General features: G+C 44.1%; 1 protein-coding gene across 2 annotated transcripts in view; it reads right to left on the reverse strand.

Moving 5' to 3' along the window:
- Window positions 1-23,654, reverse strand: part of LIG4 (DNA ligase 4) — a 76,754-nt gene that overhangs the window by 16,761 nt on the left and 36,339 nt on the right. The window contains exon 2 of one of the 2 annotated variants that reach the window (XM_078658251.1): window positions 20,339-20,451. The exons of the other annotated variant lie outside the window; for it this stretch is intronic. The gene's annotated coding sequence lies outside the window, so the exon portion shown is untranslated. The remainder of the gene's footprint in view (window positions 1-20,338; window positions 20,452-23,654) is intronic. 2 annotated transcript variants of the gene reach the window in all.

The following is a 23,654-nucleotide window of genomic DNA, read 5'->3' on the forward strand; positions in this document are numbered from 1 at the left end:
ATTTACCAAGCGAAAACTCATCCCTCAAACAGCCTCCTCCCTCCCTCTCCAATGCAGAGATCTCAATGAATGTAATGTTTCCACTGGTAGCTTACTCTAATATACAGTGTGTTGAGTGCACTTCAACTGTAGTGTAGTTCCTATATTCCCAATAGGCTCTGCGCATTGGAATAATATATCCTATTGGTTATATGTAGGACTGAGGTCTTCTAGGTCTCTATCGAATACATTAGACTTAATTGTGAGTGCCAGCTAGCTCGGAGGTCACTAGAAACTTTCTCGAATTCACAAGAAGGGATTAGTTTCTGACAACCGCATAAAAATGACAACTTTGTTTCCCTAAGATAAAACTGATCATCAGAGTCGTGGAAACAATAGATAGATATTTCACTCAGTCAATCGCGCATGCTTCGTTTCACCAGAGGTGCAGAGAAATAGATAGACGAGCGTTTAAAAAAAAATAGGTTTTATTAAACAGTCTTCTTTCTCAAGCATAAGAAATTAACTGCTACAATCGTAAAACTGGTTGTAAAATATAATGCATACAGTATAAAGAGTAGAATAAAATAATACTGTAAGAGCATTGTATGGTTCCTAAACCAAAGATAAATACATACATAAAAACCAGAGGCTAAAAGTACTCAACTGGTGCTTCTAAAAAACGCCTACCCCGATGTACCTAAGCTTAACACGAGGGAAGAAGTAAGTGAGGTGGAGCATAAATGTAGTATTCTTTTGCCAAGAATCTGTCCAAGATTTCTCTTTGGGTCTAATCAGCTCCGTACCTTAGTTTGGAATGGAGAAGGTCAGGCTCAGCACTCGATTTCCCAGCAACCCGCAAGGGTAGCTCGGAAACACTGGAGCTGGATTTCTCGGCAGGAGAAAAGACAACGTCTCTCTCAGTGCGTCTGCTGGAGGGTCGGCTTCCTTCGACACTTGCTGTAGAAGGATGCGTCGGGCAGGTAGATAGTCGAACTGCTCAAAACCACTGTGTGTTTGCTAAGGCAAATGTGGGCATATTTATACCTTGAAGTTGCCGAGTTTGACGTAAAGGTGGACATAATAACGTCATTAAAGACTCTCAGTTCTTTGAAAACTCCATGAGTTCTTGGACATGTCAGTTCTCGAGCAAGGCAAAGTCCCTAGCTGCTGAAGCAGAGTTTTCCAAGAAATCGTTGTAGATTTTCGGAACTAGTGGAAGTAGCCCTGCGGTATTTGGACTGCATGAGCTATGACTAAATATGGTTATTATTCTTATGCCAATATAAGGACATAGTGATTTATACCTATATAAGGGCATGAATCGGGAAATTTACAATAATGTCCTAAAATGGTTCACAACACCGACTCCACATTATTATGTTCATCTAAGATTAAGTACTAAACATAAAAGCTAGAGCATGTGTTTTTACAATCCCACCCTTATGCACAAAATGAGCATTTTTGTACAGTATGCACCTAAAGGAAATGATTCCATTGTAAGCATATGATATGATATTAGCAATGCTAACCAAATGAATCACGAATTTTTCATTTATGAAATTGCTCTAGATACAGAAAAAAAGGTCGAGACCATCCCATTGCAGAATATACAAGCTAGTTCGATTTGTGCATTAGGTCAATATTGTTTCTAGGAAGTAGTCAAAGAATTCTTGTTCTCTAAGAATAGTTCTACTTTAAGCAGATTACTTTGTGCCAAAGTTCAGTCTGTTTTGGAAAAAAAGTCAAATTAAATTGTAGTGAAATAGAGTTCCAAACTTGGAAGCTTTTGTTTTGAAAAAAGTGAAGGTCGAATTTCAGAGTTTGAAAGAACGCGGTGTGCTAATTAAGTCATCCAAGCTGGCAAAGAAACCGTCTACCACAGTAGATGAAAGTTCAACTACTTCATTAAGAAGGTCAATTGTACACAGATGTGAAGCATCGCCGTCAGCGTCAGCCGCATTAGCAATGTTCATAGCAGATGGTACCTGTGTGCCTGTCGGTCCGCGTATCTCACTTCCTGCTGGATTTGCCAGATGAGATCTCAATGAATGCCGTCATCAGGATTGGTAGCCGTTGGGGGCAACACAACACATGAGCCGTTACCGGACCTAGTAATGCGTCAACATCCGTTGGCATAGCCGATGGTAGTGTTAGACAGATATCTAACACGCATTCCTCTCCACAAAGCAGGCCTCGTAGAACAGGTAAGATGCAATCTTGCCAGCTTGGTCTGAATGACAGGAACCATGTGGTATTCAGATCTCTCAAACGAGCCAAGCCAAGGATCTGTGTTATTCTGTCACGATACCTCATGGCCTGGAAAGCATTTTCCATACTGACTTGTGTATCGCTGGTGGCCGGATTTGCCATAACGGAGCAGCAGGAATAAAAATAGTATCCCTGCTACGAGTCCCAAAATGAGAGGCAGGCCGCCGAACACAGAGTGTACAAAGTTAGGAAAAATGCCCAGGACTGCTTCAAAGGGTGCTAACAGTCCCGAAAAAATCGTCTTAAATACATGTGCAATACCGCTGGTATCAGACATGTTAAAGATACGACCTAACATTTCTGCAAAATGTTTGAACCTCTTGGATAGTAGCAAGATTTGGTCGTCTGCTACATCTTGGGAGCCCACTGGGCCTACTACTTGTTATCGGCCACATGGTGTGGTATTACCAGGTCAATTGATACAGACCGGTTCTCCTTTCTTCCAGCAAGGGGCGGCAGTAGCACTGTTCTTAATCCGTGGATTGCTAGTACAGGTACTGGTTTCTTGTCCGTTATTTTCTCCCTGACCAGATCCCCAATCTTTGGAATCCAGACAGGTCTTGCTGGGACAGGTGGTTTTTCTTCAGTGGTCATTGGCTTTTCACTGGTGTTGCTTAGACTTATTCTTGTTTCATTTAATTCTTATAAAACAGCCAAACGATCTTTGATATCAAATTGTTTTTGTTTCACCACTGAAGTGTGACGATCGAGATCTTCAACCAACATTCTAGTACCAAAAAGGATTTCATATGGAGTGATTCCACCCAGAGAATTTCTTGGCAGGTTATTAAGACTACGTTGGACATTTGTTAGATGTTTGACCCACCCATCACCCGAATCTAATACCCTAGCTGTTATAGATTGCTTTATGTCACGGTTTTTTATCTCCACAACTGAATTTCCCTCAGGATGGAATGGATTTGAAAATCGCAATGCAACGCCCAAGCTTGCCATGGCCTCCTTGTAAGCCTTAGACCTAAAAGCAGGACCATGGTCAGAATGTAGTGTGCCAATTGCGTATGTGCCGATAAAGACTCGCAAATCTTTTATAACAGTTCGGGTGTCAGCCGAGCGCTGAGGCCACATCCAAATTAATCTTGTCCTAGTATTTGTGGGACCGCTTTTGTCCATTGGGACGTTTGAGCGTGCATAGTCTAATGCTATCTAACAATGGTGTCTGTACTAGGCTGGCTACACTGTAGTCAGGAATCTGGTGATGTTCAAAGCTGTGGTATTTGTAACCGTCATCGCAATGAATTCCGAATTCGTATACGTGAGCTTTCAACCCGGGCCACCAGTACATCTCTTCTAATTCTAATAGAGATTTAGAGATCCCTTGATGTATCAGACCCTATCCCACATGTGCTTCATGAATCAGAGCACCTCTCCGGTTCCTGTTTGGAATTACCCTATCACCCACTCCAGGGATTCGAGCAAAAGGAACAGAGTTTGCATCAATTATGTATGTATACTTGAGTGGATAATTTAGAGGTAACGCGGCTCCACTGACTTTGCTCGTGGCATTGACAGCGAGCATGGTTTCACCGTCAATTGTTGTTTTCGAACGATTGATTGTAGCTACGGAAGCCGTTTGCGCAGCTGCCTTCGCGGCTTCATCAGCCAATGAATTCCCTTCAACATGAACGCCATCACGCTGATGACTCAGTGTATGGATCACGTGAGTCTTTTGTAGTTGTTTCTGCAAAATAACTACTTGTTCCCAAAGCATTTTATGCTTGATTGTGCCACCTTTTGCGTCTTTAAATCTATTTTGAACCCAGTTCTGCAGATATTCATTATAAGACTGGACGTAGTAATACGAATCACACACTACGATCTGTATTTTCAAGAGCCATCTTGAAAGCTTGGAGTTCAGCTCACTGAGCTGTACAGTCTCCTAGAGATGGAGTTTTTGTGACCATAGGTCGGAATTTACCATCGCGCCAGCGACCTTTAACAATTGTGCATGCTGCACTATAAGCTTGTTTACCCAAATTGCGGGCTGAGCTGATCCATCTGTATATATAATACAGCCGTAATGTTCTAGAGGTAGAATTTCAGTGGACAGAGGACATTCTTGTTCGTATTGGAGAAATTATTGTGTTTTCAAGTAAGGGTCAAAAATGAAAGAGAATTAACCCATTGTATCCATCTTGGATGTGAAGCTTTTGCATTTGGAATGCTTGCCTTTGTAACTGCCTCTAAGGCAGGTACAGGTGTAACGACTTTAATGCGTTTACCCTATGCAAGGGCTCTCTCCTTTGCTACCGCAGTCTGAACCGCTGTCACACTTTTTTTTGTTGAAGTGAATTTAATTTCAGCTTGAGTGTACAAGTGTGACCTGTAAGCTATTGGTACCTTTTCACCTTCATTAAAGGTTAGGTATGTGAATCCGCATCTCCCTGGGATGATTCGGATTACAAGGTTGCGTACATTGTCGCGTGTTTGTAAGTGTGTTGTTGCCAACATGCCTGTTTGCACTGAACGCAAGATTTTGTGTGTTTTTGAGTTCAATTAGTAGGTTTGATTAGTTCGTAGAGGGGTTTAACCCTTTCTGCGTAATTCAGAATGTAAGTTCTTCCGAAGTTTAGGAATCCTAGAATGGACTACGTTTTTCAGCGTTTTTGGAGGTTGGAGCAGCGCACATTTTTCTAAAAAGTTGGCTGCTAGGCTTTTGCCTTCACTTGAAAGTTCGCATCCCAAGAATAGGACGTTGAGGTGGGCAATTCTTGATTTTTTAAAGTTGAATTTATACCCCTCAGAGGCGAATCCAAGTATTATGGTGTTCACCCTGGTCAAGTGCCTGTCCAAATCATCATCTGTAAGATAGATGTCATCGACATAAGATAATGCCTCATCATCATACGTTTGTAGTAACTCTGTTACTCTGGCTGAAAATAACCCTGGACTATTCTTGAATTCTTGGGGGAGACAGCAAAATTTACGCTGTGTCCTCATTATTGAGAAAGCAGTCAAATACCTGCTTTCTGGTGCGATATTTTGACAGAAGAAACCATTTGAAATGTCTAATGTCATTTTGTATTTTTTGCGAACAATGTTATTCATCAGTGGTGCACTGTGTGCATTTTGTACTGCAAAAGTTTTGCAACAAGAGTTTAAATGTCTGTAATCCAAAACTAGACTATATGATTCGTCTGGTTTGGAGACAGGAAACAAAGGATTGTTCATGGACGAGGTGCATGTTTCAATCATCCCCTGGAATTCAAGTTGATCTAAGATATCCCCGACTTGTATTTTAGCTTCCTGCTTTACTGGGCACTGCCTCTGAACAGTAGGTTAATTGTTTAACTGGATTTTATGGTGAGGAGAGTGCTCATCCCATCCCACATGATTTTTATATAATGCTGGAGCCTGGGCCACAGCCCATTTTCTGCCATAGGTGTATTTTTTATGAATAGGAATATGGTTTGAGAAGGCTGGCATAATGTTTTCTTCGCCATGCAGGTGGCCAGTCTTTTTCAGCCAGAAGGATGCCATAACCCTTAGATAGTTTTTCCCAAAAGAGTGCTTTTATTTTTCTAGTTATGTCCCCCTCTATCCGGAGTGTCTCCCAGGGCATGAAGGCTGTGGCTCTGGGGATGTCATCAAACTGCTTACAGTGTAATGTAGGGAAGACCGAAGTCAGGCTGTTCGGGGAGGCTAAAATCCTATGGACTCCGGACTGGTGGCCACAAGATCTCGGGCCAGTCCCTGACCCCAAACATGTCGTGAAGAACTTAGTAGTTCTATTAGACCAGGTGCTCTCGCTGAAGCAGCATAGTAACTACATTGTGGGCTCATGTTTCCACGTGATAGGCCTTCTACGCAAAGTGTTTCCCTTACTCCCTGACTTCATCAGGAAAACATTGGTACAGCCTCTTGTCCTTAGCCGCATTGATTACTGTAATGGCCTGCTGTTATCTGCAAATGAGGGAGTATCAGCCAAACTCCAAGTTGTACAGAATACTGCGGCCCGGTTGGTCTTGAACGCCCCTCCTAGATCTGCGTCCAAACCTCTTTTGGAAAACTACATTGGCTGTCGGTCCGGCAAAGGATTAAGTTTAAGACATGCTGCCTAATTCACAAGAGCTTAAACGGATTAGGTACCGCATATTTAAAAAACAAACTTACACCTTACTCTCCTGTTCACTCCCTTAAGTCCAGCAACCAGTTTTTACTGTGTGTGCCCCGTTCAAAGAAGGCCAGACACGGAGGCAAAGCTCTATCTGTGGTTGGGCCCTCATTAAGGAACAAGCTCCCATTAGCTCTCAGACAATGTTCAGAACATCTGTTGTTTAGGAAGCGGCTTAAAACTTTTCTGTTTCAAAATGAATTCCTTTAAGTGTCCCCTCTGACTGTGCTTGTGGTGTTCTTAGGGCGCAGAGATACTCCTCCGGGAGTCGATTCAAGCGCGATATAAACCCGCATATAAATAAATAAATATAACTTATGGGTACACTAACCCTGGTGTCAGCAGTTTCAACCTAAATGCATTCATTCAGATCCACTGTCTCCAGATGATCTTTCAGGATCCTGCGAGCTATGGTGACCTCTGCGGCGCTGTCCAGCATTGTCTGGGCCCACTCCCCGTTCTTGAGTTGTGCCCTCAAGATCCTCGGCATGTCTGATTTTGATACTTGCTACCTTCTTTTTGGAGAATTGAGTTTTCTTATTTTTTGGAACATGTTGATCGTCTTTGGACTTCACGCGTTCTTTGTGTTCTGATCGTGCTCTTCTTTCGGATTTCTGCGAGGAAGTCTGAAAGGTACGAGAGGATCGTGTCTCAGTATCTTGATATCTATCAGGTTTTCTTAAATTATCCCTATTTCTAAGGTTATACCTCTTTTCAGAGTGCTCCTTTTGAGGAGATCTACCTCTGGACTGAGAGCGCTTCTCTTTAGGAAGTGACTGTCTACTATTTTCCCATTTCTTTTTAGGAGTAGTTCGATTGTTTTTGATAAAAACTTTTTCAGGATTTTCTGTTAGTTCGGGCTTTACAGGTTTCCCTCCCAAACTATCTCTTCCTAGTTCTTCCTAGGATTTTTCAGTAATTTTTGCAAGTTCATACGGTTGCTCAGTAATATCGAGTTCTTTTAATTTTTGGCGGATTGCCACGGATGCTGCTTCACCTTTAATGTTAGCTAATAAAATAGCTGAGACTTGTTTGAAATCTTTCAGTAATTTCATACCAAGATTCAAGGCTGCCTCTGGACTGTATCCATTTTGAATCTGTCTCAGGACGTCTGGCATTACCGACATAGACAGGACACCATGTGTTTTTGTGTAGATTGAAGCAAAGACTGTACCCCAAGTGTCACAGTCCTCCACGTGTGGGGCAATCCCCATTGGTAAACAGATTGTAAGAATCCTGTGTTTCTCATGAGGTCTACTATCGGGAAATACTGCCTCTATTTGAGTAATTTTCTGGGCTAACCAGAATGGAATTGGTTCCCTTTTTGCGGGCAACTTACCGATGACTGACTGTATAGTCTGTGGTGTAATTTTGTTTGTATTCCCCTGATGAGGGGTGTGCTGCGGAATTCTTATAGCAGGTTGGACTGTTAAAGTCCGCATGACATATTGTACTAATTGTCTATGTATTTTAATTAATTGTTTTAGCTGAGCTAACAGTTCTGGACCTGTCATTTGTTCAATGGCAGGATGTGGTGTATAGCTGGCTAGTACCGGCCATGTCTCTCCTGGTCCAGCTAGTGGACCGAGTCTGGTAATGTGATTTTGATGTTGTAGGGCTCCTTTAAACCAGAGCTGTTGCTCTTGGTAAGTTAGTGGAATTTCAACGTCCTCGAAAGGAGCGTATTCCGCTGGAGGTTCCTCCATCTTATAGAAGTGGAACACATGTGTTGTTGGATTTGCTTGTGGAAAGATAATCCATGAATAGAATACCTCTGTCTGCTGATATTCATGTGCCTCTATGACAAATATGACTAATACCTCTTGGTGATAGGCCATTTTCTATAAGCTTTATAGCTATGGCTTTCCTTACGTTTTCTGGGATGATTATAGCATCCACGTCTTCTTTATTAAACCCTGTGGTGTCAAGACCTGGTCGATGATTTCCAGATCCACCGGCTTCGGTGTTGTCGTTATTCGACATTGTTTAATGAAAGTTTGCAGAGCAAGTTTCAAGGAAATAAAGATAAGGTGTACAAAATATTGGAACACTGTATCCTTCAAAGTTGAACAAACCAAAAACTAATAAATAAGATTTTTCATCCTACTCAGTTTTATGGCGGATAATTTATCCTTTAACCCACTCCAGACTTCTATTGGAGTATTTACGGGTAAACGGGTCTCTGTGAAAGCACGACTGAGTTACTCTAGTATCTAGAGTTAAATTAGTGCCGTACCAAAAACTGGGCGCCATGTAGTGTAGTTCCTATATTTCCAATAGGCTCTGTGCATTGGAATAATATATCCTATAGGTTAGACGTAGGACTGAGGTCTACTAGGTCTCTATCGAATACATTAGACTTAATTGTGAGTGCCAGCTAGCTTAGAGGTCACTAGAAACTTTCTCAAATTCACAAGAAGGGATTAGTTTCTGACAGCCGCATAAACATGACAACTTTGTTTCCCCAAGATAAAACTGATCATCAGTGTCGTGGAAACAATAGATAGTTATTTCTCTCAGTCAATCGTGCATGCTTCGTTTCACCAGAGGTGCAGAGAAATAGAGAGACAGGCGTTTTCAATAAAAAGGTTTTATTAAAGTCTTCTTTCTCAAGCATAAGAAATGAACTGCTACAATCGTAAAACTGGTTGTAAAATATAATGCATACAGTATAAAGAGTAGAATAAAATAATACAGTAAGAGCATTGTATGGTTCCTAAACCATAGATAAATACATACATAAATAACAGAGGCTAAAAGTACTCAACTGGTGCTTCTAAACTACGCCTACTTCGATGTACCTAACTTAAGCTTAGTATGAGGGAAGAAGTAAGTGAGGTGTAGCATAAATGTAGTATTCTTTTGCCAGGAATCTGTCCAAGATTTCTCTTGGGGTCTAATCAGCTCCGTACCTTAGTTTGGAATTTAGAAGGTCAGGCTCAGGACTCTATATCCCAGCAACCCGCAAGGGTAGCTCGGAAACACTGGAGCTGGATTTCTCGGCAGGCGAAAAGACAGCGTCTCTCTCAGTGCATCTGCTGGAGGGGCGGCTTCCTTCGGCACTTGCTGTAGCAGCATGCTTCGGGCAAGTAGATAGTCGAACTGCTCCAAACCACTGTATGTTTGCTAAGGCAAGTGTGGGCATGTTTATACCTTGAAGTTGCAGAGTTTGACATAAAGGTGGACATTATAACATCATTAAAGACTCTCAGTTCTTTGAAAACTCCATGAGTTCTTGGACAAGTCAGTTCTCGAGCAAGGGAAAGTCCCTAGCTGCTGAAGCCGAGTTTTCCAAGAAATCGTTGCAGATTTTCGGAACTAGTGGAAGTAGCCCTGCCGTATTTGGACAGCATGAGCTATGACTAAATATGGTTATGATTCTTATGCCTATATAAGGACATAGTGATTTATACCTATATAAGGGCATGACTCGGGAAATTTACAATAGTGTCCTAAAATGGTTCACAACACAACAATTGGCTCCCCTATAAGTATATGGTGGTGTCTAACAGATCTAATACTCTAAGTCTTCTGTGGCAGGTAAGACCTCTGAAGTAACCATTCATAAATTGATGCACCGGTGTCAGTAGACTGTGGAGTATTCAGCCCAAGCTTAAATTGCTATAGGCCAGTTTCTAAAGCCCCAAATCATCAAGAACAGCTGAAGCCACATTGCAAATGCCAGTGTTAACTTCTTGTCCCAAATCGATAGCACTATAAACTGTTTTGTAACAGTGAAATGATTTTGCCTCGTCTAGAGTATCAGTGATAACGAGGATGCTGGTCAGCCTAAAATTATTTTTTGGGGACCTTTCTCCAGTTCATCCTCTGTCAGCATACTGTCCTACACAGACACCTCAAAGGGGCATCAGATTCACATACCCACCACCCACAACAAGATTACATAATCATCCACAGCACAACGAAAACTAGGAGTCATCTGAATACCCCAATAATTCAGGCTCTCCAATGTCCAGCAAAAAGGGGTAGACGCCCCTATATTTGTTTTCAGTTTGGTGACTCCAGCAGGACCTATGGAGGATAACTCGGAACCCCGCAAGTTTTGAATAGTTATTTGAGCCCTCCGGGGTCAGCAGTAGGTCATCTGCAAACACTGTTGGCTTAATTGTATCTGTTCTGAAATGTATAGTCTTTATATGTCTATTATCCCACATTTTATGAAGTAGGGATCCACTCCGTATAGTCGCCATTGACCCTGACCCTCAGTCACGGGGTTTATAATCAGCTACTATCTGCAGTATGCATTGAGTCCCAAATGCCATATAGTATAATATAGCTGAAATCATGCCCCAATCCACATGGTTAAATTCCCTTTTAGCGTTGAGAGAGAGGAGGACCGCATTTCTCCATCACTTCCTTACAATGTCAATTAATTATAGGCTTTTTTTTGGGTTGTCGCTCACAATGCACCCAAGTGATGAATCCTTTTTGATCAGCGTGAATCAGGGATAGCATCACTTACTAACCATGGCTTTATAGTTAATATCTTGGCCTAAATATTCAGAGATATTTCTGCTTCAAAAATTGACATAGATATTCTGCGGTCTGCGGAGCAGCTTTTGAACAAATTGGTCAATGTTGGGGTGAGTTGGGCTGCTAAGCTTTTGTAAAACGTAGGAATGAAGCGTTCTGGCCCTGAGACCTTATCTGGCTTTAAACTTCCACTGGCTTTTAAGATATCTTCCTTTGTGATCATCAGTGTTTAGTGTGTTAAGCTGAGGGAGGATTACAGTTTCTTGGTAGCGTTCTCCAAGACAGTGGTCGGAGGACTCTACAGAATATAGAGTTTTATAGAAAGTTTGGAAGATCCCGATTTCTACCTCCTCTGTTTCTTGTGCTGCCTCAGTTTTGGCAGGAGGCAAAGTATTTTAGGGGAAAGTCGTGAGCTCATTGTTGCGCCTCTTTTAAATAACAAATATTGGCCCCTAAATGCACTAATTCCCAAAGGAATCATAAACGCCCAGGACATAACAAGTATAGACTTTCAGGGTCCCTGTGGAATAGTAGAACTAAGGTATTGGGTACTCCTTATCCTGTGTCCTGTCCTGTTTAGTGCAAGTTTTTCTCGTGAGAATGTATTTTTAAACCTCCCACAATGTCTGTTTAGTTATTGTGTTTGAATAAACAGTGGATTGTATTGCTTCCACTGTCCCTTACAAGACAGTAGAAGATATGTGTGTCCTTCCTCACAAATCTTCTACTCTACTGATATGTAGAATACTGTGGAAACATTCACTGTTTATTTGAACACAGTAACAAATCAATCATTACAGCATGATACAAATTTGGAAGCATTAAAAGAACTCATGACAGTAAGCATTCTGAGCAAAATGTGTCTGCTGATTGTTAAAATGTGATCGTTGGAAATATCATCTTCAGAAAGTAGAATACACTTAAAAATGAAAGAAAACCCTTGGCCCTAGCCACCATACAACATGCAGAGTGAATGAGCATAAAACTATCAACCCACTGAGATCTCGACTAGGCACACACAATCTAATAATTTACTCAGAACAATTTAGATTTTTGAGTCCCGTAGAATTAAATACTTCGGTATTGGTAATTGTGACACTGGGCACTACAGCCACTAAACAAAGCAGCAGGAATCAGATATGTAATGTGTTATAAAAAACTGTTCCCTATGAAACTACTAAGCGTTTAATCTAAGCAATATATGGGCTTTGAAGACCCTCACTGATAAAACACAAGTGGCCTTACATGCACCAACTAAAATGGGTACTAGAAGTAGAGATATGCCCCACAGATTGGCGTAGACTATGGCGAGACATACCAAGACTAGTAATAAATGTGCAGGACAAAGAAACCTGGTATAAAATAATGTATGATTGGTACCTAAAACGGCAGAAATTGAAGCAAGCCTTTCCTAATATAGAATGGCGATGTCGGAGGGAGTGCGGGTGGGGGCACCATGTTACACATGTGGTGGAGATGCCGGAGACATATTCTGGAAAGATATACTGAGCCACATGTATATAGACGTTAACTGGTTTACCAATACCAACAGATCCTCCCACAGTGATGCTGGGTATCCATCCTCGTGACAAGGGGAATTGGGTAAGGGGGAGTGGACTGTGATCTCTCATATGCTCCTAGCGGCCAAAAAAGAGACAGCAGCACAAGGAAACAGTTGAAAATCCCAGGTAGCTCTTGGTTGGCTCAGCACTTGGACATTGATGGCAATGGAAATGTTGGCATGCGACCTGAGAGAGAGAGTAATTTGAGGAAATCAGGAAACCAGTCATGGAGTATTGTCAGGAAGAGTGACATGTCTTGAGATACCCAAAGACACTGAGAGCATAAAGACTGAACTGGTCCACTGAAAAGATCAAGTAGAAACACCAAATGACTTTCATGGAGGGACAGGAGGAGTATGTTTGTCACTGTTGCCACTAGTTATTCATTTGTGAATCACCTTCCAAACTAAAAATATGAAACACCTGGCAGACTGCGTGATGGGAGGGGTTTGGCGTCATAAAGTAGATCTTGATTTTCTAATGTTAACGTACTTTGATGCTTAAAATGAACAAAATGTTTTAAAACAAAAATAAAAGAACAAAATGGAAGGAAACTTTAAACTGCCATGTGAATCTTTGTTACAGCGAGAAGAATTTCTCCACAAGTAATCCCACAAAGCTTTGTTGCCCACTTTCAACAATGGAACAACTGAAGTTTGCTGTAGTTTCTCTCTCTCTCGCCTAGCTCCTTCAAAAAACAACCTCGTCCAGTCATTCAAGAAACAAAGCAAAATACACCCCTTTAAGATTCCCTCGACTTTTCCAGTCCAGAGACAAGAGTACATTGCAGTCTGTTAGACCCGTGCTCTTCCAAGAAGTCCAGTGCTGTGGCTTTCGTTTGCCTAACAACTGCCAAAACAGAAGGGCAGTGACAGGCAGGTAGACCTTTTTAGAGATGGATTCAATATGTGCCAAACTTCCTTTGTCAGGGGGTTGCTTTGATAGAAGGCTTTTCAAATTAGGAAACACTTTATTGGAACAGATCTATGATCTAGAACACATTTCATTTGTTGGTCAGTTTCTAATGCTGAATGAAAATATTTACAGAATGCCTTGTGTTCTTCTAAAGTTGTAGGTTAGAAGGGGGGCAGCACCTCTCCTGTGAAAGAATGGGTGCGAAAGAAATTCCTCAAAGATCAAAAGCATGGAATTCAGTAAGAAGAAAGAGATAAAGGCCACTGCGTTAAGTCGGATGTGGACTTCCTAACAGCAGTAAGATGATCATCTTAGAAAAGTCACACTAGCAAAATCTTAAATGAAAATCCAAATGTATTAATGATTTATATTTTCCTTGCCACAAGAATGATTTTCCAGCCTAATTCACTTTCATGCACAGAGATAAAGAATACTTTAAAATGATGTGGTTTAGAGCAGGAAATCTCACTGATAAAACTACCACTTAAGCTTATGTTAACCCTTTGAAATATAACGGTACCCTACAGTTTTACAATTCAGATTTCAGGGCTAGGCAGCTAAGCCTAACTTTTACACAGCACACAGGCAACTGATTTACATAGTGTTACATTTACAACTCCTCATACAAAAACGGGGTCAACAAAAAAATCTTGTTAAATGCTCTTTGGCTTTTACACAAGCTACAGAATACAATATTGAGATGGCAGTTAATAATTACTCAATTCCCAAGCTGATTAAGAAAGAAAATAGATATATCTTGTGAAAATGCATTTATGGTTCATCCTTTTACAAAACACAGTCAACATGCACATACATCCATTGAGGTGTTTGACTGTCATTGTAGGGTTGCATAACGATCATAACCTATGTTAGATCTGGGGTCTCTAGTTGGAAGAGGTAGGTACCAATATCCAAATAGGGACCCTTGCTTCTAGTCAGGGTAAGAGGGATACATTCTTTGGATAACCCCTTGGTAGCTTGGCACGAGCAGACAGGTTTATCTAAGGCAATGTGTAAAGTATTTGTACCAACACTCACAGCAACACAGTGAAAACACCACAAATGGACCCCACACTAGTTTAGAAAAATAAAGTATCTTTATCTAAACTACACAAGACCAAAACTACAAGAATCCAACATACACTGTGATCCTCTCATCGCTGGCGTGCTGAGTGGTCGCTCCCCAGTCTCCCTGGCGAGATCTGGTATCGTTGCGCTGCTATTTGATTGCTAACCCACTTTAAAACAATTGCCTGTAGACTGCCTTGTCTGCCGCTTCACTTTGCTAGCGTTTATAATCACCACAGTGACTTTCACTTTTTAGCGCGATAACTCCCGGCGCTCTGCATTGTGCTTGTGCTGCATTTTGATTGTTAACCCATTTTAAATAATTGCCTGTAGACTGCCTTGACTGCCGCTTCGCTTTGCTAGCGTTTATAATTGCCACAGTGACTTTCACTTTTTAGCGCGATAACTCCCAGCGCTCTGCATTGCTCACCCCTCCGCTGCCATTTTGTTTGTATTTGTTGTTGTGCTCGTTGTTGAAAACCGTCCTCTGTAGCCCGCCCCGCCTCCCAGCTGAGCCGCCCTCGCCCCTCCCCCTCCATCATCCGTTTATGACAGCTGCTTCTGCGCGCAGCGTTCACGCGCAGCGATCGCGCCCCAGTCGCGCCAAAGGTGCGCCAAAGGTAAGCCCGTCTACGCCCGTCCGCGCCTGGCCCGCGCCCAGCGCCAGACCCCCTGGTCCTCGTAATGCCCTCCCCTCCCGCATTACTTACGATGCCACCACCCTCCTAGCCCTTAACCCCGGCCGCTCCCCCACCTGCGTCCAAGCCGCTCCTGGACACACCCACGGACCTTTCTCATGCAACTCCTGCAAATTCTACGGCACCGACAACAACTCCGCTACGATCACACAACAGATATCCGTACCCAACCACCTACAATGCATCTTGCTCAACACTCGATCGGTCCACAGGCACGTCATTGACCTCTGGAATCTACTAGACACCATCTCTCCGGACGTCGCCTTCCTAACAGAAACATGGATGAACGCCTCTTCTGCCCCAGACATCACCATTGCCATCCCAGAAGACTATAAGATCATACGCAAGGACCGTACCGGCCACACAGGAGGAGGTATCGCTATCGTCCATAAGAAATCCATCCGCATCTCTACCAGCTCAGACGTCAACCTCGCCAACTCTGAACACCTTCACTTCCAGATCCACATCGACCCCAAAACCACACTCAGAGGCACCCTCCTTTACAGGCCACCAGGACCCCGCGCAAAGTTTAGTGAGGACATCACGGACTTCATCACCCCACACGCGCTCCCCTCCAAGGATTACATCCTTTTGGGCGACCTCAACTTTCACCTTGAAAAGAACAACGACCGCAACACCACCACCCTTTCGGACAACCTCGCCAACCTCGGACTTAAACAGCTTGTCACTACCCCCACCCACATCGCAGGTCACACACTCGACCCTATCTTCACCTCAAGCAAACATGTCTCCTTCAGCCACACCACAGCTCTCCTTTGGACTGACCACAGCTGTGTTCACTTTACCTACAACAAGCCCACATCCAACAACCATCCTCAACCTACTCTGCAAAGAAACTGGAACAAAATCACCATCGACCAGATCTCCTCTTCGCTTCTTCAAAACCCCCCAGCCCACTCCTCAAACCCAGACCAAGCAGCCACCAACTTCACCCATTGGCTATCCTACAGCGCCGACATCCTAGCACCACTGAAAAAACGACAAATCAAAGTAAGCAGCAAGAAGGCCTCCTGGTTCAACGATGACCTTAAAAAATCCAAGAAACTCTGTCGCTCCCTTGAGAAGGCCTGGAAAAAAGACCCAACCACCAGCACCAAGGACGCCTTCAAAAACGCCACCCGCATACACCACCAACTAATTCGGAATGCCAAGAAAGCCGCTTTCAAGGACAGACTGGATAACAACGCCCACAACAGCAAGGAATTATTCAACATCGTCAAGGAATTTACCAACCCTTCAGCCAACTCCAACGACATCACCCCCTCTCAAGCCCTCTGCGACTCCCTAGCCTCATTCTTCCACAACAAAATTGCAGACATCCACAACAGCTTCGACAACCGACCCGAAGACCAACCCTCCCAACCCCCTTCAGGACCCCCACCCCCCCTGAACATCCTCAACGACTGGAAGCCCATCTCCACTGAGGACACCATCCGTCTGATGAACTCTATCCACTCAGGAGCCCCCACAGACCCATGCCCTCACCACATCTTTAACAAAGCAGACTCCATCATAGCACCGCACCTCCGAGACGTCATCAACTGCTCCCTCAACTCTGCAACCTTCCCGGAAAGCTGGAAACATGCCGAACTCAGCGCCCTCCTGAAGAAACCCACAGCTGACCCCACCGAACTGAAAAACTACCGCCCTATCTCACTCCTTCCATTCCTGGCCAAAGTCATCGAGAAAGCGGTCAACAACCAGCTCGCTGCATTCCTCGAAACCAACAAATCCCTCGACTCCTCACAATCCGGCTTCCGAGCCAAGCACAGCACTGAAACCGCCCTCATCGCAGCAACAGACGACATTCGAACTCTACTGGACAATGGAGACACAGTCGCCCTCATCCTCCTCGACCTCTCCGCAGCCTTCGACACGGTCTGTCATAGGACCCTTTTACAGCGCCTCAGAAACATCGGAATCCAAGGAAAAGCACTGGAATGGATCACTTCGTTCCTCACCGGAAGAACCCAGAGAGTCCGCCTCCCACATTTCAAGTCAGAGTCCACTGAAGTCATTTGTGGCGTGCCACAAGGATCTTCTCTCAGCCCCACCCTCTTCAACGTATACATGAGCCCCCTTGCGACCATCGTTCGCCAACACAACCTCAACATCATCTCCTACGCTGACGACACTCAACTGATCCTCTCACTCACAAAAGACCCCAACACCGCCAAAACCAACTTACACGAAGGAATGAAAGAAGTAGCCGAGTGGATGAAGCACAGCCGTCTGAAACTGAACTCCGACAAAACTGAAGTCCTCATCTTAGGCACCTCCCCCTCCGCATGGGATGACTCTTGGTGGCCAGAGGCCCTTGGAAAGGCACCCATCCCGACAGACCACGCACGGAACCTGGGCATCATCCTGGACTCCTCACTCTCGATGACCAGACAAGTCAACGCCGTCTCATCTTCTTGTTTCAACATTCTTCGCATGCTCAAAAAAACATTTCGCTGGATCCCCACCGAAACTCGTAAAACGGTCACCCACGCACTGGTCACTAGCCGCCTGGACTACGGAAAAACCCTCTACGCCGGTACCACCGCAAAACTCCAGAAAAAACTCCAACGCATCCAGAACGCCTCTGCCAGGCTCATATTAGACATCCCGCGTAAAGAACACATCTCCGGTAACCTGAAAAACCTCCACTGGCTCCCCGTAAATAAGAGGATTACTTTCCGCCTCCTAACCCACGCACACAAAGCACTCTACGAACTTGGACCTGAATGCCTCAACACACGACTGTCCTTCTACACCCCCTCCCGTCAGCTGCGATCCTCCAACCAAGCTCTTGCCACTGTACCTCGCATCAACAAAACAACCATGGGAGGCAGATCCTTCTCCTACCTGGCAGCTAAAACTTGGAACTCCCTTCCCACTCACCTTCGCCTTACTCAGAACCACCTAGCATTCAGAAAGCAACTTAAAACTTGGATATTCGACAAGTAATTCCCCACCCCTCCGTAAGCGCCTTGAGACCCTATGGGTATGTAGCGCGCTATATAAATCTTTTTGACTTGACTTGACTTGACTGTTTCAAAATAAGTCTTTAAAAAGAGTTAAAAGGTTTGCACCAAAATAATCCACAGTTGTGTCACTTTTAGCCCAAAGTACCTGTAAATGTGACAAAAGTTCCAAGCGGCAACTGAAGCGCCGAAAAACAAGCGATGCGTCACTCCTGAGACCCTGGGGATGTGATGTGACAACCCCGCTGCACGCAGCGGGCATGTTGTGACAAATCCGGTCTGTAAGGGGAGGGATGCGATACCTTGTGTGGATTCCGGCGCGCAGCTTCTCCGTAGGATGCGTCTCGCACAGGCACAGTGCGACGATCTTCGGGGGCACTGCACAGCGCAGCGTTGACCCTCTTCTGCCGTGGCCCTTCGATGCGATAGCGCTGGACTCTGTGACGATGTTCGCAGCGATGGGATGCGATCCGCAAGCAAGCGGTGTGACGGTTCTCACAGCGACGACAGGCTCTGCGACGATACTCTCAGCAACAGGACTCTTCCCGCACCGGGACGATGCACTCCGCAAGCGAACGATGCGTCGGTTCTTGCAGCGGCAACAGGCACTGCGACGATCTTCCAGGTGACGGGAATTCACTCACACTGTCGACGATGCGCTCTGCAAGCAAGCGATGCGTGTAAATTGTAGATCTTCTTCTTTTCCAGCTCCCCAAACAGCAGGAAACAACCTCCAGATGCCCCACAAATGGATCAAGCTCTCCAGGCAGGTCAGAACTCACACAGCAGAGTTCAGGGGGGAAGCTGGGGGTGAAGTCCTTTTGTTCCTAGGACTTCTTAACAGGAGGCCAGCTCTCCTCAGGCCCTTGGAGATCTCTTCAAGCAAGGGGACACAGCAACAGCAAAGTCCTTCCCCTCTCTTTGGCAGTAAATCAACTGCAGGTCAGCCTTACAGCAGGTCAGTCCGTCTTCTTCAGTCTTCCAGCTTTCTCCTTGGCAGAGGTCCCTTCTTGATTCCAGGATGATCTAAAGTTCAGGGGTCTGGGTATCACTTTTTATACCAATATTTCCTTTGTTCTCTGAAGGCAGAGAGGCCTTTGCCTTGTCCAAACTAGTTCTGGTCAGTCCTGGATCACTTTGTTTACCTGACTCCTTCTTTCCTTTCAGAGAGAGGGGCAGGGTCGTCGGCCGCCCAGCAGGAGGTGGAGCCAGCATTGTGGAAGGCAGGCACAGCCCTATTCAGGCCCAGGTGCTATCCCATCCCACCATGCAGATGGAGCTATTCAGCCCTGTGCTGCCTCAGCCAGCCCCCAGGAGCCACCCCAGCCCCTGTCACTCACAAACCAGACAGTCAATTCACAAACAGGCAAAGGCACACAGAAAGGTCAGACAAGAAAACAGCCAATTTCTAAAAGTGCTGTTTTCAAACACAGGATTTAAAAAACATTCTTCCTAATAGATGGGTTATTAAATTCTGAGTTCAGGGATATCAGACTTCAATTTGTTATCTTGCTCCTATGGGAAGATATGCAGGTAAACATTATACATGGCATTCCCCATTCTAGCCGTTGGGCAAGATAGCCTTTCAATAGTGAAAAACGAAAATGACTGTAATTCACTATCAGAGCATGTCACCTACACTAGTACATGCTCTACCTTTCACATACACTGCACACTGCCCAGGGTGGTACCTTGCGATACCAAAGGGGATGATGGACAGGGTGGTACCTTGGGCCTTCCATAGGGGTGTCCAATGTGTACAGAAAGGGAAGGGTTAGGCCTGGCCAGTGTGAACACTGGTCAGGTCCACATGGCATTTAGCAACTGCACACAGGCACTGTGGAGGCAGGCACGAGACACCATTTTAGAGCTGCTCATGTGGGTGGCACAATCAGTGCTGCAGGCCCACTAGTAGTATTAGAATCACCAGCCCTGGCACAGTCAGTGCTCTTACTAGGGACCCACTGGTAAAACAAATATGCCAATCATGGATAACCAATCATAATAACAATTTATACAGATAGCATATGCACTTTAGCACTGATCAGTAGTGGTAAAGTGCCCAGAGTCCTATTGCCAGCAACCACGGGTCAGGAAAAACAAAGTAGGAAGAAGCAAAAAGTTTGGGGTTAACCCTGCAAAAAGGGCCATTTCCAACAGCCTACCAACAGCAAAATCTCGAAATGTTTGTATTAAGGGTAGGAGAAACAAAGATGTATCAAGGCTCACCTTAAGGTAACATCTGACTGCTTGCAGCACGCAGTGGTGGTCCCTCAACCAGATTTCAATATGTCTTCATCTCTGACAGCCTAGCATTTTAACAGTCGTGCTATATTTAAGATCTGAAATATGCAATAATTTTAATGAATTGGGTTTGGATAGCTAGATAGAAATTTAAGACATGATTCACCTTTAAAACAGTGGCCTATGAAATTTACAATGGTCAGTCCGTTTTTTAAAAACTTTCTAAACTTCCTTTCATTGTACATAATGATTGGCCTTTCACAATTTAGTCGCTATTCTGTGTTGACTAAACAGAGTATATAATTACTCAAAAATACAAGTGAAATGACATCTAGATTGAACTTGATTGAGCAGCTGGTAAAAGTAAAAAATACACTCTTTTTACGTGACCGGGTTATGTAGTCTAGCATCTGGATAATGCACCACTTCCACTAGCGTGGCATCACAGAGCTCGAACCTTACAGAGAAATTAGAGGTTTCCCCACAATTTACCCACACCCTGCAATCAAGCAGGGCAGGATTGTGATGCAGTGGTAGCACAATTAAGTTGCTGTCTATATGTGTGTAAGTGTTTTTGTGTTATCTGAGATTGGATAGAGCATGTGTCACACATCAATTAAATAAATGAATAAGTGGTTGATGAATAATAGCATGGTGGATATTCTACCCATTGGTTTTGAGTTTGTGATGTGGAGAACCAGGAGAATTTGGGAGTTGACCTTTGGTGGAGAGGGAGAAGGACAATAAATCAGACGTCATGGTGTGTAATCAGCCCTGATTGCTCGGTGTGATTTACTGTCAAGAGACTGATATTTTTATAGTACTCTGAAAAGTTAAGTACCACCATGTTAGAAGTGGGGGTCTCTAGTTGGCAGAGGTATGCACCTAGGCCAAGTAGGGACCCTTTGTTCTAGTCAGGATGGGTAAAGTATACTCTTAAGTTTGCCTGTGCTCACCCTCTGGTAGCTTGGCACCGAGCACTCAGGCTAAACTACAGAGGCAATGTGTAAAGCATTTGTCTATAACCCACAATAACCCAATATAAACACCACAAACGGACAACACACCAGTTTAGAAAAATGAAGAAACATTATCTAAATCAAACACGATCAAAACAACAAAAATCCAACATACAGATGTCAAACTATGACTTGTAAAAGGTAAAACCAGTTCTGTCCATAGGAAACTATGGATGTGTCACTTTCAGCACAAATTCCCTAGAATGCTGGACAAAAATCACGAGCAAAAACAGCCGCAGGGAAGGTGATGCGTTGGTTCCTTACCCACAGGAAAGGAGATGCAACAGTTCCTTGCTCAAGGGGAGGTGATGCGTAGGTTTCTTACTGCCACGCAGGGGAGTTGATGCATCGATTCCTTACTGGAGAGGAGGACTTTAGTTCTTGGCAGTTTCCTGTTGCAGGAACAACCTCCAGAGGCCTAGAACTGGAATAGGCACCTCCTGGCAGGTCAGAACTCCCAGCAGTGGAGTTCAGGAAGTTGTGGGAGAAGTCTTTGTGGTCCTGAGACTTCAGAACAGGAGGCAAGCACACACAAGCCATTGGAGAATCTTCTCAAGCAGGTTTCAAATCAAAGTCCAGTCTTTGTTCTCTCCTTATCAGAAGCAACTGCAGGCTAGCCCAAAAAAAGCAACACACAGCAAAGGGGCAGTATTTCTCCTCACACCTCTTCTTCCTTGACAGAGGTTCCTCTTGATTCCAGAAGTAAACTAAAGTTCAGGGGTTTTAGATATAATATTGATACCCCATTTTCTCTTTGTAGTCTTTGTTGCAAGAGTCTCTGGGATCAGTAACAGTACTGTCCTCCCTGGTCCACCTTCACTACAGGAGGCGGACCAAGCATTGTGCAGGGCAGACACAGCATATACAGGTACTAGTTAAAATTTTGCCCACCAATCTAAATGCAGAAAGATCGATTCAGCCTGGCTATGAGTCCCCAAGGAAAGGCAGGACACACCTCAACCCCACTTGTGACTGTTTAGAGTTAATGCACATCCCCAGCTCCTGTCACTCCAAAACCAGACGCTGAATACACAAACAGGCAGATGCATAGATGGTTAAACAAGAAATTACCCACTTTCTACAAGTGGCATTTTCAAACACACAATTTAAAAACCACTTTCACTTAAAGGTGTGTTATTAAATCCTGAATTCAGAGAGACTAATCTCCAATTCTCTATTTTGTCCGTATTGAAAGTTACACCTGTAAAATGTTACAGTCAGTGCTTAATTTGAGCCGGAGCTTTCAGGTGCTGAGCACCTGCACTTAATTGGTGTCCGGTGCTCGGCACCGGCACCTAATTGTCAACACTACACTTAGGGCAGTGTGCCACAAGGTGGCGCTGCTCATGTGATTTAGAGATGAGCAGTTTATCAGTTGTTTAGGAAAACAATATAGGTAAAAAAATAACTAATACCTGCCTTACCAGCCATTCCTTTAGCTTTGGGAACCTGGAATAATCTGAACTGTCGCATTTACATGTGAGAGAGATGGTTAGTAGATGTTTTGGCAGCGAGGACAGGGGCGATGGGTGGTGCAAGCTGCAGTGGCTTCCTGATCAGAGCCCTGGCACTTAATATTTTACAAATTAAGCACTGGTTACAGTGCAGCTCCAATGACAGCCTATGGGACAGAGCCTTTCAACAGTGAAAAAAGAAACACAAAGTATTTCACTATCAGGGACATGCAAAGCACAGCACAACATGTCCTACCTTTCACATACACAGCTATCTGTCCACAGGGCTACCTTGGGCCTACCTTAGGGGTGTCTTGTATGTAAGTAAAGGGAAGGTTAGGGCCTGGCAAGTGGGTGCACTTGCCAGGTTGACAGGGCAGTACAAAACTGCACGTGCAGACACTTCAGTGGCAGATAAGACACATTTACAGGGCTACTCATGTGGGTGGCCCAACCAGTGCTGCTGGCCCACTAGAAGCATTTGATTTATAGGCCCTGGCACACTCAGTGCACTTTACTAGGAACTTAATAGTAAATCAAATAAGCCAATCATGGCTAACCAATCAGAATCACAATTTACACATGGAGCACTTGCACTTTGACAGTGATCAGCAGTGGCACAGTGCCCAGGATACCTAACCTGCAAAAATGAAGGCCAGCACACAATAAAAAAAAAAAAGGAGGCAGAGGCAAAAAGTCTGGGAAAACCATGCAAAGGATGCCAGGTCTATCGCACAGACTATGATCTAAAACGTTTAGAGTCATGTTTAGGCTGTCCGGTTTTAGGTCTAAACCTATAATAACTGATAAAAGCCCACCGAAATGGAA

The sequence above is a fragment of the Lissotriton helveticus genome, chromosome 8, assembly GCF_964261635.1.
Source record: "Lissotriton helveticus chromosome 8, aLisHel1.1, whole genome shotgun sequence".
In the NCBI taxonomy this organism is placed as follows: Eukaryota; Metazoa; Chordata; class Amphibia; order Caudata; family Salamandridae; genus Lissotriton; species Lissotriton helveticus.